Here is an 11,911-nt window from a genome sequence, read left to right as displayed (position 1 = left end):
GGTATTCCTCGTGCATAAAGGGAAAGGTTTCTCATTTGATTCTTACCGAGGACGCCGGGAACTCATGCGGGTGTACCTATTGAAGTGGCCCGTGTATGTGGGTGTTCAAATGGTTTTCATAAACTACATGACTCACTTCCTGCGTGGGCAGCAGTCAATGCTTGCCACCAAGGTTAGCCTTTTCCTGGCGGGCTAAAAGGCTACCTAATTGTGCCCGCGAAATGAAATTCAGCCCTCAAAGCCGGTTACGCTTGGCAACGTGAAATTTTGTATCAAGAGCGGATGCGCAAAAGTCGTAGGAGACGAAAACGTCACGGGATGCCTGCCGTTTTGCTTGGGAGGGGTCATTTAGGGTCATTTCCACGGTTATTTCGCCCTTGGACCTGGCCATAACGCCGGGGGAAATTTGGACCCGACTTGGGCTTTTAGATAGGCGATATCAAAGGAAAAGCCTACAAAAAAAACACTAGGCGGCGAAAACATTGTATGGATCGTCAAAACGTGGCGACTTTCGATATGCCGCGCTGCCGTCATTTCTAAATGCTTGCAAATGGCAGACCCAGAGGTACAGCTGACAAATTTTGCCTATTTTGGGCTCATTTACCGCCATTCAAATGTGGGAATATGCTGAAAAAATGCCTTTCAAAGTCAGCCCGAGTTGAGTGAAAAACGGCCCGTCGGAGCTCAAATAAGCTTAGGGTATCAAACCAGGTTCGGCTTTCAAATGAGGCTGTGAAGCTAGAGTAAGCGGAGAAGAGTTTGTGGATTCAAATTTGGGTTCCAGGACCGGGTTAGGGTCTTAAGCAAAGGTTACTCTTTCAATTTACAACTTGAAGCCAAGACAGGGCTTTTAAATTGGGGTTTGAAACAACCATTAGACTTTAATGCCGGGGTTAGACTTTCAAGCACATTCAGTGCATCAACGCCATGCGGCGCGGCGCGTGCGTATCCGTGTGTGTCCTGAGGAGCCTCGGGGTGCTTGTGAACAAGGTTTGGAGACGGAGTCAGAAGAGGACCGCGGGGGAGCACCTTGTCGGGTCTGGCGGCTCACGTCCATCCAGAAAGTCCATAAAGTGTCATGTGGACGCTGCGTGGCTGCGGGTCCAAACAGTCGAAAAAAAAAAACACAAGCCAGTGAGCGAGCGAGCGAGCAGAACACCTGCAGGCTGATTTATTTTACCGCGCCACGTCCTCACGTCGCTTTGTTTACAGCCAAGAATGTGACATGAATATACTATTTTTCTACAATACACTGCCACTTCTACTTAGCAAATTAATTCGTAAGGTGAATCTTTCATTTCATTGGCTAAAATCAGGCAAAAATGCTTCGGATTTTAGTCAACTAAAAGTGGACTCCGATAAAATGACTATGGACATGTCTAAAACCAATGAAAACTAAAGCGACGGCTTGACTCGTCCGAAAGACAAAAATTTCTGTTGCGGCCCGTTGGCGAGTTGCCGTTTATTTTCGGGGGAAATGCATGATACAACATCGGGTTTTCAGTATGTCCAAAACGGACAACGTTTCCAATTTGGAATGGCAGTAAATAAGCCCGACATGGGCTAGATTTGACACGTGCAGGATGTACCTCCGGAGCTGCCGTTTGCAAGCATTTAGAAGTAATCCATGCAAAATTTTAGCCTCCTTTTTACGCTTTTCCTTTGACACACATCAAAAACATTAAAAAGCATAATTTCGCATCTTATTGGAAGGTGCAGGTGATGCAATATTCATGACTGTAAACACGCATATTTTTGCAAAGGTTTTGTCCTCCGTCGCAGTGGCACTCAAAGGATGACCCGGCGTCCTCCACATTATTGCTTATTTTCCTTTAATTACACGCATCTAACATTGCCAGCCGTGTTATTCCCCGTCCTAAATTGCATTTAAAGGTCCACGTGGGAGTGAAAAGCGCTAACCCTTAATCGCGGCCGGCCGGGCAGCAATTACCACAGCGAGAGCCGATGACATTTCCTTGACGAGAAGATTCTAGCTTTACAGCAAAACCGCTCGTTACCGACGTTTAAAATGGATATTTTCCATATTTACGCGTGTCATCTGCGCTCGGCGTTACAAGGTGTCTGACAACTTTTATGGAGTGTCCAGGAGATGTAAACGCTGGCTGGTCACAGCTGCGTGTCTCGCCACCTGTTGACGAGTGGGCGGTCCCGCGCATTCGCATTTCGCATCCATCTTTATCTCCATGCTAATGTCGTCTACAGCTGGCAGCCTCCGGCGGGGACAGGCGGCAGCTGCTCCGCGTCCTCATATCTGGAATATGAAAAGAAAGCGCCAGAGTCCTGCTTGTAGTCAACATTCAGAAATATATATATAGAGAGAGATATATATAAATGTGTGTGTGTGTGTGTGTGTGCGCGTGAGTTAGTGTGTGAATGTCTCAGTCTCATCGGCAGCAACAACACTGGAAGCTGGAAAGTTCTCACTGAACATGCTAATGTGAACTGACAAGGAATTTCAGTGGCCTCTCGATTATTATCGGAGAAATTTACTGTAACGAGCTCCCGTGTGTCTCCAGGGGAGCCGATTGGAACAGTTTCAACACACACAACACGAGCGAGGACGCCTGGGAATGGACATGTGGGATGTAGGGATGCGGACACCCTCAATTCAGACTACCAAAACAGAGAAATCCCTGCAGGAGATGGACAGTTGATACAAAGACAACTGCGGTGGAGAAAAGCTAGCTGAAACTTTTTGCTGCAGCCAAGACCACACCTACCCAGACCAATGATTAAAATCGAGACGAGACCATTTGGAGGTCGAGACAAGGCCAAGATTGTGTTTGTCGAAAAACAATCACACAAAACACCAAAGGGACAGGTGGGACAAAGACAACCGCGGAGGAGAAAGGCTAATTGAAAACCGGCGTAGTCGTCAAAACCACGTCTACCAACACCGAGACATTATCAAGACTGCGGAATATCAGGACCAAGAAAAGACCAATCAAGAAAAGATTTGCAAGGCGTGTGCGAGATGAGCTCATCAAAGACTATCGAAGAAGGCGCAAAATAACAAAGGGACAGCAAGACAAAGTCAACTGCGGTGGACAAGGCTAACTGAAGACCCGTGTTGTTGTCAAGACCACGCCTAGCATGCAAGCCGTCGGAACGGGAACGTCCAAGTTAAGCATTTCTGGGATGAAAAAATAAAAATAAAAAAATCACCTCGGAGACAAGCGGAACGGGGGGCAGCCGGATTGAGGACACAGACCTACGAGCCGGTCCCATCAATGGAAACGGACGTATTGCGACAGGGATTCTGGATCTAGCGGCGGCCATCGCCGGCAAGCGTACATCAAAACCAGCATCATCTCCAGTGATAAAAGCGGAGCGTGGAAATCCCCACGAGTAAAAAAACAACAACGATATTTTAATGGACTGCTCCATCATCCGCCGCGTCGAACAGAAAGTCCCGTCAAACTAACTTGCGCACTCAGAGGGATTAAAACCATTAACGCAATTTATATCAAACCTCCAGCATGAGGTCAGTCATGCCAGTGCCTTTAATGCTTCCCACCACCACCATCAACATCGTCCCGCCCCCCCCCGACCGATAATCTAATTGAGGCCGGGGCTGCGGGCGGCGGATCGTTACGGCTCGGATGCTCCGCAACGCGCAGAAATCAAAGCTTCATTAGAATAAGACGGACTGACGTTCCGGCCGCAAAGAAATAAATGAAAAGAATTAGAAGGAAAAAGCCGTGGCGGTTCGAGGTTGAGGGCGGGGGTGGGTGGGGAGAAATCAACCTTGATTGGGCGGAGGCTCGCTGACCGCCGGCTCGTCCTATGATTGCCTCGACGTGAGCGGCGCATCTCGTTAAAATTAATGCTATCATTAAAGCTAATGGGCAATTGAAGGGGAGATGGGAGAAGCTTTTCGGTCCCACTTTGCCGTCCCGGCGATGACGGCCGCAGGTGACAGCCGGTCTCGTTTCGCAGGAGCCCCAGAAAAACAAGGTCGCCGTGGTAACTGCCTCGCCTTCAGCGAATGACGGTAAAACTAAAAACGGAGGTTCTGAAGGAGTTCCATAATTGCGTCTGAGTCTGCTGGGTCCATAAACGCAGACCCGTGAGGAACGGAACTTTTTGGACTCCCAAGTTATTTTCCACATTTTACGGAGCGCCACATAGAACGGAAGCTACAGGCTTGCGTTATGCATCCACTAGGTGGAGCTAAAGGGAATCAAAACAAAACAATCAGACTTTACGGCGCACTGATTGATGACATTAGATTCAAAGCCAAAATACCAGAAGTGGCCATTATTTTTTTTAGCATTTCTGTCATTAGTCAGTCCGTCAGCAAAACCCGCCTCTGACCGTTTGTGATTCTTTTGGGGCCGTTTGACGACATGGAAAGCTTCCGCCTTACGTTTAGCAATTCACGATTCGCGCATTCCCGTCCGGCATCCGCGCCCGCGCCCGCGGATCCTCGCTAATCACGAGCCGACGGAGGTCGGTCCTCCTCGCGAGAGCGGAGGCGACGCGGCACGAATGAGAAATCCATTCGGGGCGCGCGATGCGACAAACAAAGGCCGGCAGCAGCCTCCCTCACCTCATATAAACCGGGCCGTATTCCTTTTGACGGGGCTTTGTTTGAGTCGCATTAAAGGCTTCCCAGATTATTATTACAAATGTAAAATTGCATCAGCCTGGTCCCACCGGCTGCCGGCGCTCTGATGTCAGCTCTCTACAGAGCGTCTTGCCTCGGATTAGAGGTGCCACTGTTCATAAACTCATCAAAGCGCGCCGAGAGCGCCAACTCTCTCAAAGATAATGAAAATGTGCCGACAATAACGTGGAGGATTTAGACGGCGGGGCAACAGGAGGGAGACGTAATAACGGCAAACGCCTGCAGCAATTAGATACTGTACCGCGTGTAGCCGTGCTCGCAGGTGGTACTTGGGAAAACCGCGAAGGAAGAGACTGACGCGCCCCCGCCGACGAGGCTGAAGCGGGGGGATGATGCGAGGACGCCTTCCAAACAACAACGGCCGCGGAAACACAGACTACAATTTGAGACTCGGACGCGGGAGAAAGGACGAAGACTTTGAGGGGTCGCGATGAAGGCTTCAACGGGATCGACGCCAATCCTTCAAACAGCCGAGACCGAGTCGAGACCAAGGTATGGAGGCATTCATTCCAAGTCAACGTTAAAGGGCCTTTACCGTGGCACCTCTACTTACGAAGGCCTCTCGTTACCAAAAAGTCAACGATAAGTCAAGACCAAGACCCAGGTTAAGATACAGTGAATAATTTTAGGTCCCAAGCGACTAAGGATTTGAGGTCCAGTCAAGCTCATAACTGCAAGTCTTCAAAACCAAGTCACGCATGGCATACTAAATTGTCCTTTGGCGTGATGAGTGACGTGAACGGTTTTTGGTCTCCCAGCGCCCCGTAATTGGCTGGCAACCGGTTCAGGGTGTCCGACGTCAGGCGGGATGGGAACCAGCAAGCCCGTGACCCTCGTGAGGATAAGCGTCTCTAGAAAATGGATGGATGGAGTCAAGACTCAGGGAAGATCAAGACTTTGAGCCAAGCCCAAATGAAGACCGATGGGTTTGGTTTTGACCGAGCCAAGGGCAGGACTTTGAGAAATCTTCGAGAGGTTCGGATGTAGCTAAGGCGGAGACTGAATGGGTTAAGACCAGGTCAACAGCAAGATTTGAATTCTAAATACGGGCGCTCGCGTCTGACACCATTTTAAATGAAACATGACGACCGAGTCCAATTTGTGAGCATCTCAGGCCTCAAGTAAGTCCCGCTGAGTGGCAGAGGAAGATAGCGTTCTCATTTGGAATCCCTCCGTGCAGGTGAAAACAGCCAACAGCCACGGAAAAAAAAAAAAAAAACAGTTGACAAAATAGATCCCAAATCCTTAAATCTTCATCTTTCCGCTCGGGCTGCCGAACGTCTTATCTGGCCATTTCCATGCACGCGCATTTAGGAAGCCAATCCATTCCCGTTCGGCGCTATTGTGCAGCGCTGCAAAATGAATATAAATGGCATCAATTTCCACTGATAAATGCAGACACATTGTGGCGGGGATGCCGGATTAGTGTATAATTGGGAGGGGGAATGTCAGGGATCCGTTACCGTCTTCCGCCTCGTCACAGGCGGGATGGCGCCAATCGGGAAGGCGCGCTCCGACTCCCAAATAACGCTGACGCAATTGGAGTCTTAAGATGGATGGCGGAAGATTGGCAGCGCTCAGATGGCGCTCCGCTTGCTCGGGATCACGAGGCAGACGGCTTTCGCTGCTCTGTGGACGTGGGGGGGAAATATTACGAGCGTGCGTACAAAGTGGCCATGTAAAGTCACGTACCCAAGCCGTCCACCGGAGTCAAACCGATGAGAATATTGCAAATTGCGTTAGCCATATATAAAAGTAAAACAAACTTGTAGGCTGAGTGCTTGATGAGCAATTGCGCTAAACTGTTAAAAGTTGCTTGGTAGTCATTTTCAGGATTTTATTGTTGTAAGGGTTAGATCCGTTATGCGCTTTTTCAAAGTCAACACCCTGTAGAATCTTTAGAAACCATGCTATGTTGTTAGCGTTTAGCGCACACGTATCCGGTTGCAGTTGTCCCCGATCTCCGAAGGCTATATTTGGTAAAACGGAAATGATACAGAAAAAAAACATACAACACGAATTGTACTAACCAACGCGTATGTTGCATAAAAGAAAATCAAAAAGCAACTCACAATCGAATCTTAAATCGGCCTATCGAATCAACCGGAAATTAGGTACCGGTTAATCCACGGACCGGCACAAGGCCGCAGACGGCGGTTGGGGACCTTCCGACCCAAAGCGCTTCATGAGGCTTCATCGTCCCGTCGCTAATCTCTACCAGCTGACGAGTCGCCGAAGACTGGCGCGCGTCCTCCGCTGAAGCGACGACGTGCAATTTTGTCACCGGGATCGACGCGGTGCGAAGCGAAGAGCTTTCGCCTCGCTCCATACGTCTTTTGTTAACATTTCCGTCACGCCTGACGAGTCTCACTAAAAACACTTGGGGGAGGTAGTTCATCCATGAAGGCGTTAATACTACACTTGTCTTTTGCATGTCACTCTTCTTTTCTTTAGGGCCCCCGCGGTGTCGCACTCGTGGCAGTAAATAGAAGAAGAAACCAAATAAACACTTGCTGCCAGCCAGCTCGCATAATCAAATGTTTCAGCGCCGTAATGACGGAGGCGAGCGCGAAAAAAAAAGGCGGGGAGGCGCCCACTCGGCTTATCTGGCAGCGGCGGCGTGCGCTCGCTCCCTCTCATCGCCGGCACCAGGCGGCCCCCCCGGGGGTGCGCTGGGTGCCCCCCCCCCACCCCGCCTGCTCACCGCGTGCCGCTTTTATTACCATCTGGCTTTTGAACATTTTATGCGGCGCGAGAGGGGGGAAAATGTCTGAAGTTTGCAGACGGTTCCCCGTTTTGTCGGGCGCGACGCACCTTCCGCGCGATCCTCAAATGGCGGGCGGCGACCCGAACGGGGCCTACCGATCCGGCGGCTCTGGAATAACGAATTACGGGAGGATTGTAGACTAGCTTAACCGTGATATTAAATGCGTTGTGCTCGTTTCGTTTTCAGTTGCTGGAAGAGTCATTTCGAGAAATAGTTCAATACAGGGGACTTGAATTCATCCGTAACGCTTTTGTGAATTTTCCATTGAAACTAAAACATGTTGTCTTGATATCCGGCAGTTTTTTGGCCAACTTTTAGAAGCGTTGGTCACAAAGTTTGCCCGCCCCTGGTGGAGAGTCTTAAACAACGTAAAAAACATGCCTTTGGTATGGAAAGAGTTCCTAACGGAAGGCACTTTGGACGCTTGAAATTGCGATGCGCAAATGTCTTTCCGAACAAGAAATGTTGTTTGGCGTTCTCAACTTTCGCCCACACTGCAGAAGCCTTGCGTAACACTTCACACCTCTGACTGTCGGCTACAGTTAATTAGGCGGCGCGACGGGACCGGGGTGGGGGTGGGGGTGCGGGGGGGGCGTTGTCGATTGGCTCACCTGGGGCGTATTTTACAATAGCGCTGACCGCAGCCCCGTAAACATACGGAAAGCTTTGATCATCTCGTCGGGTTGTGTTGTTGTTGTTGTTTTGCTCCGGCAGTTTTTCGCGTCCTCCGGCGTGTCGTAACGAGCGCTTTGGACGCCCGGCCGCTGATGCAACCCGCGCGGCGCCGAGGACCGACTTGATGCAACACGGGCGGAGGAAAATGAAAAGCGTCGCAATGTCGCCGCTGCTTTGTTGACTCGCCGTCGTTTGGACAAAAGATTTGACGCAACTGTACCCCGTTTGAAGTCAATCGCATCAATGTTGCACGCGTGCGGCGCTCGTCCCGCGTTTCGGCGGATCGAATCGGGACAGACACGTCTGGCGGGTATGTTGCCGAGTCAAATTGACTTCGAAATGGCCGTAAAATGTCTCATTCAAACCAAAATGGCTGACTTCCTTTGTCTCTTCAGGTGTAGGAACCGCCTCAAGTGGCTCCTCTTAACGCGGGGGAGGGGAGTAGGGAATTTGATAACTTCCTACAGTGGGACTTCTACTTACGAAATTAATAGCGTTCAGAAGGAATTCGCTAAGGTGGCTCTTTCATTAGTAGAGCCGCTTTTTACATGTAAACGGCCTAATCCGTTCCAAGCCCGCCAAATGCTCCTGAACCTTTGAAAAATGTAAGCCGCCCACCTATGCAAATATCATTTTAAATAAACGGTTACTTAAAAAAACGGCGTATGCACCGGCAAGAATGAGGCATTTAATAATAAAAAAAAAAAAAAAACATTGACTATAAGTAAGTAAGCAAGCTTAGCAAAGTAGAAGCGGAGTGAACATAAAAGATAAGTGCATTGCTTTGGTCTCCACTGAGCCGTTTCCTTTATTGCCGACGTCCGATTTGAGGATCATCCTGGGAGACGACGAGTCAGCGAAAGCTCGCCGCGCACCTTGCGCCGCGGCGGCCATATTAACACGTGCCTTTTGGGAACTTAATTACGCGGCGGGCGCGCGGCCCGGCCAGGACGTGGGCGATTTATGACGAGGGCCGGCGCGCTTGGCCCCGCCGCCGCCGTCCTCTAAATTGGCCGATTACTCACGCCGGGCGGCCGACGTGCGCAATAATTGGCACGAGCGCATTTTACTTTTAGGATGATGTATCGATCGCCACGCCGACGGAGCGGAAATCCATAACGCACTCTTCCTGTTTGTTATCCGCGCTCCGAAAAAAAAAAAAAAGTTACAGATGAGGCAGGCGGATCCAACACAAAACAAGCCCGCTGCTATACGATGGGTCAAATTGACCCGTTTTAAACAGCGAAATACGCCCTTTTTTTCTGTTAGACACTGGGTCACACTAACCTGCTTTTACCTTCTATCCAAACAGTTCTACAGTAGGTCATAATGACCATGAGTACCGTTAGCTTGCGTTTGACTGACATATTTCTCACGGTACGATTGGAAGTGCACTTGCATTCCTTCTGGAAGGAGTTTAAACGGATTTTTTTTCACCCGCGGACACCCTGCATAGATGGACGGGTAAATTATGCAAAATTGAGCGCAAAAAGGCACCGTCCTAATCCCAGCCGTTTCATATGTGCAACCCGAGGCCATCCGAATAAGCGCGTGGCGTGGTCTTGCCCGGGGCCTTTGATAAATCCGCTTCTCGCGCATTAAGCGCGCCGGCGCAAACACGGCAGGTGTAAATGGCCACCTGATCCCCGCCACCTCTTTTTTTTTCCAGCCAATATTGAATTTTCAATATCCAATCATGGCGTGGAAATCAGGTTAGGGCCACTTTGCTTCCCTCCGCCCGCCGGCGGGGGCGCGGGAAACTCCCTGCCCCCGCCCTTCTTTCGGCCAGCAGTGCGCAGGCGGCGACGCTCTGCCGCGCTCGCCCCGTCGCACGGATTTGACGGCCATCGCGGCGGTGAATCGATTGGCTCCGGGAAAGCGAGTCCGATGAGTCCAAGCGCTTTGGTAATGCCTCACGTTTTCCGATCGGTTCGTCACCTCCGCCGTACGTACTGTACGTATTACGTGACGTTCTCCGATCGGTCGATCGCTGCCAGCGTTCGCACTGTACGTAATATGTAATGCCGCTGCAGTTGGACGGCCAATTCGGCCATTTCAAGTATGAACTCCCGCAAAAGACGACGGTCACTTGTTTCTGGGTGGACGCTTTTTCAGTTGAATTCAATTCCTGTCCCACCATTGAATCGTTTTGCAGGCATCCCAACACGCCCTGCAAAGTTTTGCGTCCGCCATTCGCCGCTCGGCCTTCCCCGATCCAGATTGTGGTCCGCCGTGAGGCCGATCATCCATAATTGCATTTTAAAGAGCCGACAGATTATGTAGACTTTGCCAAAACCACTTGAGCATAAATCTCTGCCCGAGCACGGCGCCGCGCCGCGCCGCGCCTTCACCTCCCGCCGTATTAATTAAAATCAAGGGAGGCTGTCCTATCAATCACTCAGGGTAATAAATGTATTCAACGGAGGCACATTGTGTTCCCGCAGATTAGCGCTATTAACCAGCAAAGACGAAGCGTTACACAAAAGGTGAGGGGGTGTCACTCTCGCGGGAACATGGAGTGCACATTAATCAAGCGATTTAATCCTCCTGCTATGGACCGTGTGGGTCAATTTGAAAGTTGTCTTCTCACTGGTTTACTGCCTTAATAAGACTTCCTAACTATTCATATCCATGGACGTAGCCGCTGATCGACCCCGCAATCAGATAGCGACGGTGTTAATTGTAGTTTCGTGCGCTTTTGTAAATATTTGGGTCAAAGCGACACAGGAATATTTGACTGGAAATGAAATGGGAACGTCGCGATTCAACCAGCGTTTCAAAGATCATAACATCGTAACGGAGAAATACAAAGTTACAAATGGGTCAAATTGACCTGCAGTATTGAAAGAGGGCTCATTAACCCTTGGATGTCCGGGGATCTTTCACCGGCAACTTAGGCTGACTTTGAAAAGTTTCTTTCAACCACTCAAAATGTTCAGTGGCATCAGCCCCATCCATAAATATGCATAAAGACTTTTTATTTTGCGAGAAAAAAAAAACATTGAACGGCTATTCAATGCTGCAGATTTGGCAGACGGAAATATGCAGATACAATGTTAGGCGTTGCACGAAACAGAACGCAGCAAAATAAAAGCTTTCTCGCACGTGTAGTTCTCGGATCCAAGTCAGCAACAAGTCCGCAATGCATAGCAAGAACTTTGCATTGTGGGAGTCCAGGCTAAGCCGCTCAACAAAGTCATTGAAAGGCTTGCAAATGTCATAAGTTGTCATAAGGTGGATTTGGGGTCTCAACACCAACATTTCTACTGCACCTTGTTCGCGGGTTGCCGTTGAAAGCGTTAAGAGCAGGGGAAATGTTAAAATCGGGTCAATTTTCAGTTCAGTTCACTTCAGTTTTATGATCGGTTCAACAGGAAGGGAAAATGTGGAAAATGGGTCTGATTGACCTGTTGTGTAACAAGATGGTTCCATTTCAAAAGCGGGTCAGTTCGACCCCACGACATGTCAATATCACCCGCAGCGAGAATTGATGTCAAAAATGAGTCAGTGTGGGTCAATGGTCAAAAATGGGTCAATTTTACTTGACGTTATTACGATTGCTATAAAATATTCAATTTAAACACACCATGTGACAGGGGCAGGAAATATTGAAAAGGTCTCCATTTAAAGCAAAACAAGTCAGTTTCTCATCCAACAATCGAAAGGGAGCGGTTTGACCCCCTAAGTGTATCAGAAGGACTAGATTAGGGAAGCCATGTTGATGCATTAGCGTACGTCTTTTTTATCGGTGGCACCGCGCGCTAATCTCTCCTTCAGCGGCGGGATAATCCCGATGATAATCCGGCCGATAATATTAA

At 49.5% G+C, this 11,911-nt stretch overlaps 1 long non-coding RNA gene across 3 annotated transcripts; it reads right to left on the bottom strand.

Annotated features, from left to right (window-relative positions):
• Positions 1–869: 869 nt before the first annotated feature.
• Positions 870–5,103, bottom strand: LOC148413326 (uncharacterized). Of its 3 annotated transcripts, XR_015867631.1 has the most exons (3): positions 4,574–5,059; positions 2,051–2,272; positions 870–1,095 (listed from the first exon to the last, which is right to left on the bottom strand). It is a non-coding gene; the product is annotated as an uncharacterized LOC148413326 (long non-coding RNA). The 3 variants fall into 3 exon arrangements; XR_015867630.1 differs by lacking the exon at positions 870–1,095 and having other exon boundaries at positions 1,138–2,272; positions 4,574–5,103; XR_015867632.1 differs by lacking the exons at positions 870–1,095; positions 4,574–5,059 and adding an exon at positions 4,391–4,566 and having other exon boundaries at positions 1,138–2,272.
• Positions 5,104–11,911: the final 6,808 nt, after the last annotated feature.

Source organism: Hippichthys cyanospilos, chromosome 13 (genome assembly GCF_059441005.1).
Source record: "Hippichthys cyanospilos isolate Australia breed blue-spotted pipefish chromosome 13, RoL_Hcya_1.0, whole genome shotgun sequence".
Taxonomy (NCBI): Eukaryota; Metazoa; Chordata; class Actinopteri; order Syngnathiformes; family Syngnathidae; genus Hippichthys; species Hippichthys cyanospilos.
The sequence above is the reverse complement of the archived record's forward strand: the minus strand, read 5'-3'. Positions and strand labels throughout refer to the sequence as shown.